A 7,237-nucleotide genomic window follows, 5' to 3' on the forward strand; every position below is an offset into this window, starting at 1 on the left:
ACCTGCCATATGTTGAAAGGCCTGGATCAAAGGTTCCCAACCTGGGGTAAATTTACAGCCAGGGGATAAATTTGTTGATTCTGGATTTGTACAAATTTTTTCTTATTGACTGACTGGTTCTGTTCTTCATTAGTTCATAAATAAGTGAAATAACATTGATATGTGCTATTAAAGTTGCCTGGGGTAAATGGGACGAAAAGATTTAAGAAGGAACTGCAGATGCTGGAAAATCGAAGGTAAATAAAAATGCTGGAGAAACTCAGAGTTCCGCAGGAGTCTGTGCTGGGGCTCAGACTCTGAAGAAGGGTTTCGCCCCGAAACGTTGCCTATTTCCTTTGCTCCATAGATGCTGGCTCGCCCTCTGAGTTTCTCCAGCATTTTTGTCTACCATGGGACGTAAAAGGTTGGGAACCCCTGGCCTAGATAGAGTGGATGTGGAAAGGAAGCTTCTAGTAATGGAAAAGTCGAGGACTAGAGGATACAGCTTCAAATTAAAAGGATGAGGGAGTTTATCTGGAATTCATGCCACAGGTAACTGGAGACCAAGACATTGAATATTTGTAGAATTTATGTTATAAGTGAATGTAGTAGAATTAGGCAATTCGGCCCATCAAGTCCATTCAATCTTAGCTGATCTATCTCCCTCCTAACCCCATTCTCCTGTGTTCTCCCCATAACTTTTGACACCTGTACTAATCAAAAATCTACCGCTCTGCGTTTAAAAACATCCACCAAAGGCCTCTTCAGCCTTCTGTGGCAAAGAATTCCACAGATTCACCACCCTCGGACTAAAGAAATTTCTCATCCAAAATAAACTCACCAACCCTACAATCCCCTCGTTCAAATCATTAATATACAAAGTGTAGAGTAGCAGCCCCAGCACCGATCCTTGTGGAACTCTGCTAGTTGCTGATAGCCAACCAGAAAAAGCTCCTTTTATTGCCACTTTGTCTTCAGCCGTCCAGCTAACCTGCTATCCATGTTACAGGGCTCTCACTTAAAAAAAATTTAATCTGTTTCCAGCCGGGTAACCTAGGCAGCCTTTTAGGTTGCCAAATGACAGTTTAGGTGGTCATTTAAGATGGCTTGCATTAAGCATGCGATAATGTGCTCGGACGAAGTGCGTAGTTACCAGTCGGAATTATGCTCAATGAAACGTTCACATATTATTTCTGCTTCAAGTAAAGTCACAAACTAAACATATTCCCCAATCAAGACATGATACAGAGCTGCCAAGTAGTACGGATTTTCCCTATTTTGTACGGAAATACGATAAGAATATTGATGTTTAAGAAGGAACTGCAGATGCTGGAAAATGGAAGGTAGACAAAAATGCTGGAGAAACTCAGCGGGTGAGGCAGCATCTATGGAGCGAAGGAAATAGGCAATGTTTCGGGTCGAAATCCTTCAGACTGACGTGAGGGTTGGGAGGGGGGGGGGGAGAAGAAAGGAAGATGTGGAACCAGTGGGCTGAGGGAAAGCTGAGAAGGGAAGGAGAAAGTAAGGACTACCTGAAATTAGAGAAGTCAATGTTCATACCGCTGGGGTGCAAGCTGCCCAAGTGAAATATGAGGTGCTGCTCCAATTTACGGTGGTCCTCACTCTGGCCATGGAGGAGGCCCAGGGCAGAAAGGTCACATTTGGAATGGGAGGGGGAGTTGGAGTGCTGAGCCACCGGGAGATCAGGTTGGTTATTGCGAACCAAGCAGAGGTGTTCGGCGAAGCGATCGCCAAGTCAACGCTTGGTCTCATCAATGAAGAGCAGCTGACACCTAGAGCAGCGGATGCAATAGATGAGGTTGGCGGAGGTGCAGGTGAACCTCTGCTGCACCCGGAAAGGCTGCTTGGCTCCTTGAATGGAGTCAAGGGGGGAGGTGAAGCGGCATGTGTAGCATTTCTTGCGGTTGCAAGGGAAAGTGCCCGGAGAGGGGGTGGTTCGAGTGGAAAGGGACAAATTGACCAGGGAGTTACGGAGGGAGTGGTCTCTGCGGAAAGCAGACGGGAGGAGATGGGAAGATGTGGCAAGTGGTGGGATCACGTTGGAGGTGGTGAAAATGTATACCCCGTGACTGTTCTCCCCATCCCCCCCACTCGTAACAAGGGCAGAGTACCCCCTGGTCCTAGCCTTCCACCATACGAGCCATCACAAACAACAAATAATCCTCCAACATTTTCGGTTGACATTTTTCGCGTGAAGTCAAAAGCTACTCATTTGAAAATGTCATGCTTTATTTCTCGACTTATTACTGAAAATGTTTAAAAATATGACAAAACTTTGAATTTAAAAACAACTGCCTTTCGCTGATGACGCACAATGGGTCTGCTCCGCACGCCATTCTTCCACCCCCCGGTTATTCAAAAGATGCAGAAAGAACGAGCAAGTCGGGCCCTCCCACCTTTGTCCTGTGGTGTAAATGAAACGTTTCGTTCAGATTGATGGTATATTTTACAAGTAATTCACATTTTAAACTTTACAAAAATCACTTTTCAACTTGTAGAGCAGCGATATGGGATCCCATATTTTTTAAATTGCCATTTTTTTGGTGTGTAATTGCCTGGCTTCACAACAGGGACCCAACGGTTCCATGGGTAAGTTTCCTTCTACTTTACAAACGCCTCCACGAGTCCTCTATTCACTTTATTAACTTTAACTTAATTTCAGCCGACAATGGCACAGTTTTGAACGCGGCAGCCGTGCATGCGCAGCTTGGTGGAATATTGCGTTGGGGGAGCGGGCCTAACGGGTCAGCACTTAAATTAGTGTTTCTATAAGACCCTCTCATTCTAAATTCCAGTGAATACCAATTTGACCCAATCTTTCATCTTATGTCAATCCCTCCATACCGGAAATTAACCTGGTGAACTTATGCTGCACTCCGTCAATAGTGATAATGTCCGTCCTCAAACTAGGAGACCAAAATTGCACACATTAGGGCCCTGTGCAGCTGCAGTAGGACCTCCTTGCTCCTCAACTCAAATCTTTTCACAATTAATGCCAACATGCCATTAACTTTTTTCACTGCACTGCCTGCCAGTTCTGGTTGCCCAGCCATGGGAAGGATGTCATTACATTGGAAAGAGTGCAAAAGTGATTAGCAAGGTTATTAGTGGTAGTACAGGGCTTGAGTTGCAAAGATAGGCTGAGACATTTTGCTCTAAAGTGAAGGAGGTTGACTAGAAATTTAAAAAAATGAGGGACCTAGATATGATTGATTGTCATATTGAAATGAGAGCATTGAGAAAATTGAGGATCACAGTTAAATAGGGACCCAAGGCCAAACACTTTAACTCCCTCCCACATTGACATTTCAGTCCTGTGCCTCCTCCATTATTGTGGGCCAGTGCAAATTGGAGGAATAGCACTTCATATTTAGCTTGGGCAGCTTACAACCCAGTGGTATAAATATTGACCTCTAACTTCAGTCCATCAGTCTGAAGCAGGGACCCGAAAAATCGCCTATTCCTTCTCTCCATAGATGCTGTCTCTTCTGCTGAGCTTCTCGAGCATTTTTGTTGACCTCTACTTCAAGTAACTTGCTTTCCCTCTCTCTCCATCCCTCCCCCTTCCCAGTTCTCTAACCAGTCTGACTGTTCCCCTGATTAAATTTTATCTCGGTTTAGTTGTCACCTTCTCCTAGCTATCGATGATCTATTCTACATTTTCTTTGAACTTTATCTCTTGATCTCTTACAATTCCTAATTTCTGTGACTCCCTCTCCCCTGACTCAGTCTGAAGGATTTCAACCCAAAACGTCACCCATTTCTTCAATCAAGAGATGCAGCCTGTCCTGCTGAGTTACTCCAGCATTTTGTGTGTATGGTACATGCTCCAGGGCTGCCAACTCTCAAGCATTGAGCATGAGTTTCGCGCAATTCTCACGCTGATCACAGAATTCCTCAAGCTCGGTCGTGAGAAATTCTGTGATCAACGAGAATTTCAAAACTAATACTAACTGCTTGTGCGCGTCTGTTGACAAGACAGCAGCATTCTTATTCTCTGTTATTCTCACTTGACCGACAACCATCACACACCTCCAAAGCATGTCCCCATGCAAATTTACATTGAAAGACACGGACTGGGCATAAACGGCAATAGGTGCAGGAATAGGCCATTCGGCCCTTCGAGCCAGCACCACCATTCAATGTGATCATGGCTGATCATCGCCAATCAGTATCCCGTTCCTGCCTTCTCCCCATATCCCCATGACTCCGCTATCTTTAAGAGCCCACATCTAGCTCTCTCTTGAAAGTATCCAGAGAACCGGCCGTTTGAGGCAGAAAATTCCACAGACTCACTGCTCTCTGTGAGATAAAGTGTTTCCTCGTCTCTGTTCTAAATGGCTTGCCCCTTATTCTTAAACTGTGGCCCCTGGTTCTGGACTCTCCCAACATCAGGAACATGTTTGCTGCCTCTAGTGTGTCCAAACCCTTAACAATCTTATATATTTCAATAAGATATCCTCTCATCCTTCTAAACTCCAGAGTGTACAAGCCCAGCCGCACCATTCTCTCAGCATATGACAGTCCCACCATCCCGGGAATTAATCGTGTAAACCTATGGTGCTCTCCCTCAATAGCAAGAACGTCCTTCAAATTAGGGGACCAAAACTGCACACAATACTCTAGGTGTGGTTTCACTAGGGCCCTGTACAACTGCAGAAGGTCCTCTTTGCTCCTATACTCGTCTCCTCTTGTTGTAAAGACCAACATGCCATTCGCTTTCTTCACTGCTTAACCTGCATGCTTACTTTCATAGACTGATCAAGGACCCCCCAGATCCTGGTGTATTTCTCTTTTCCCAACTTGACGCCATTTAAATAGTAATCTGCCTTCCTGTTTTTGATACCAAAGTGAATTACCTCACATTTATCCACATTAAACTTCATCTGCCCACTCCCCCAACCTGTCCCAAGTCACCCTGCATTCTCATAGCATTCTCCTCACAGTTCACACTGCCACCCAGCTTTGTGTTATCTGCAAATTTGCTAATTTTACTGAAGTGGGCACATGTGCGGGGCTCTTCTAGAGTGTGCGCATGTTCAGGACTTCTCCGGAGAGTGCGCGTGTGCGAAGTATTTTGGGCGGGAAAAGCCTGCGGAATCAGCCATGTTTGCCAGACATTTCTGAGTTTATGTATTAAAGAAATAAGTTGCTTAAAGCTTAAATAAGGTTAAGTAAATTACGAGTAGTGAAAGTTTCATTTGCCTCACAACAATTTTAGCAACTTATCTTTGAAGTCAAACAGTCCGACTTGGGATGGAGAAACTATTGAAACCACAGCACTTGGATCTGGATCCCAACTCCTGCTGCTGCAAAGAGTTGGAAGCACTGGCTTTGTATACTAAATAACTTATTTGATGAGTGTGGCAATGATGCACCAGACAGACTCAAGACATTAATAAGCTTTGTCTCTTCCGATGTATATGATTACATAGAGGAATGTACAACTTATGATTCTGCTATTGATGTACTAAGCAGACTCTTTGTTAAGACACCCAACGTGATATTCGCTCGACACCTTGCTACTCGGAAACAAAAACCTGGTGAGTCACTTGATGAATTTTTACAAGAACTTCAAATACTTAGTAAAGTGTGCCTTCAAAGCAGTTACGGCTGATCAATATCGACAGGAAGTTATTCGAGACTCTTATCAATGGTTTGGCATTAGAACACAATACCTTGGATTTACAGTCAGCTTACAATCAAGCTTACTCTTTAGACTTGGCTCAGAAAAATTCAGATGCTTATGGTTCATCTATTGTGTATTCTGCTGCAACTACTACAAAATAATTTCACCCAAGTGCTAATATGGAGCAAACTGAAACAATTTCTACTGATGAATGTGCCCTTGCTGCTGCATATAATTATTCAAAAAGGAACTTACTTTTGCGGGGGTAATACTCAAGAGAGAGATATGCCCTGCTCCAGAGGCAACTTGTAATAGTTGTGGCAAGAAGGGACATTATTCTAGGGTATGCAAGTCAAAAGCAACTACTAAAATTGTGACAGCTGCCATGTGCCTTCTTGGAGGATGTGGAATCGATATGGGTAGAGCTGCGAAACACTAAAGGGCAGAAAACGCTAGTGGGAGTTGTGTACAGGCCACCTAAGAGTAGTAGTGGAGTTGGGGATGGCATCAAACAGGAAATTAGAAATGCGTGCAACAAAGGTAAAACAGTTATAATGGGTGACTTCAATCTACATATAGATTGGGTGAATCAAATTGGCAGGGGTGCTGAGGAAGAGGATTTCTTGGAATGTACGCGGGATAGCCTTCTAAACCAACATGTAGAAGAACCAACGAGAGAACTGGGTATTGAGTAATGAGGAAGGGTTAGTTAGCAGTCTTGTTGTGCGTGGCCCCTTGGGCAAGAGTGACCATAATATGGTTGAGTTCTTCATTAGGATGGAGAGTGACATTGTTAATTCAGAAACAAGGGTCCTGAACTTAAAGAAAGGTAACTTTGAGGGTATGAGACGTGAATTGGCCAAGATAGACTGGCAATTGATTCTTAAAGGGTTGACGGTGGATATGCAACGGAAGGCATTTAAAAACTGCATGGATGAACTACACCAATTGTTCATCCCAGTTTGGCAAAAGAATAAATCAGGGAAGGTAGTGCATCCGTGGATAACAAGGGAAATCAGGGATAGTATCAAAACAAAAGATGAAGCATACAAATTAGCCAGAAAAAGCAGCCCACCAGAGGACTGGGAGAAATTCAGAGAAGGTCAAAGGGCTTAATTAGGAAAGGGACAATAGATTATGAAAAAAAACTGGCAGGGAACATAAAAACTGACTGCAAATGTTTTTATAGATATGTGAAGAGAAAAAGATTAGTTAAAACAAATGTAGGTCCCTTGTAGTCAGAAACAGGTGAATTGATCATGGGGAACAAGGACATGGCAGACCAATTGAATAACTACTTTGGTTCTGTCTTCACTAAGGAAGACTTAAATAATCTGCCGGAAATAGCAGGGGACCGGGGGTCAAATGAGATGGAGGAACTGAGTGAAATCCAGGTTAGTCGGGAAGTGGTGTTAGGTAAATTGAATGGATTAAAGGCCGATAATTCCCCAGGGCCAGATAAGCTGCATCCCAGAGTACTTAAGGAAATAGCCCCAGAAATAGTGGATGTGGGAGGTTATGAAGTCTGATAGCCCTCCAGACGTCCACATCTGCACCAGGTGCGTCGAGATGAGCCTCCTAAGGGACCGTATTAGGAACCTGGAGCAG

Source organism: Amblyraja radiata, chromosome 12 (assembly GCF_010909765.2).
Source record: "Amblyraja radiata isolate CabotCenter1 chromosome 12, sAmbRad1.1.pri, whole genome shotgun sequence".
NCBI lineage: Eukaryota > Metazoa > Chordata > Chondrichthyes > Rajiformes > Rajidae > Amblyraja > Amblyraja radiata.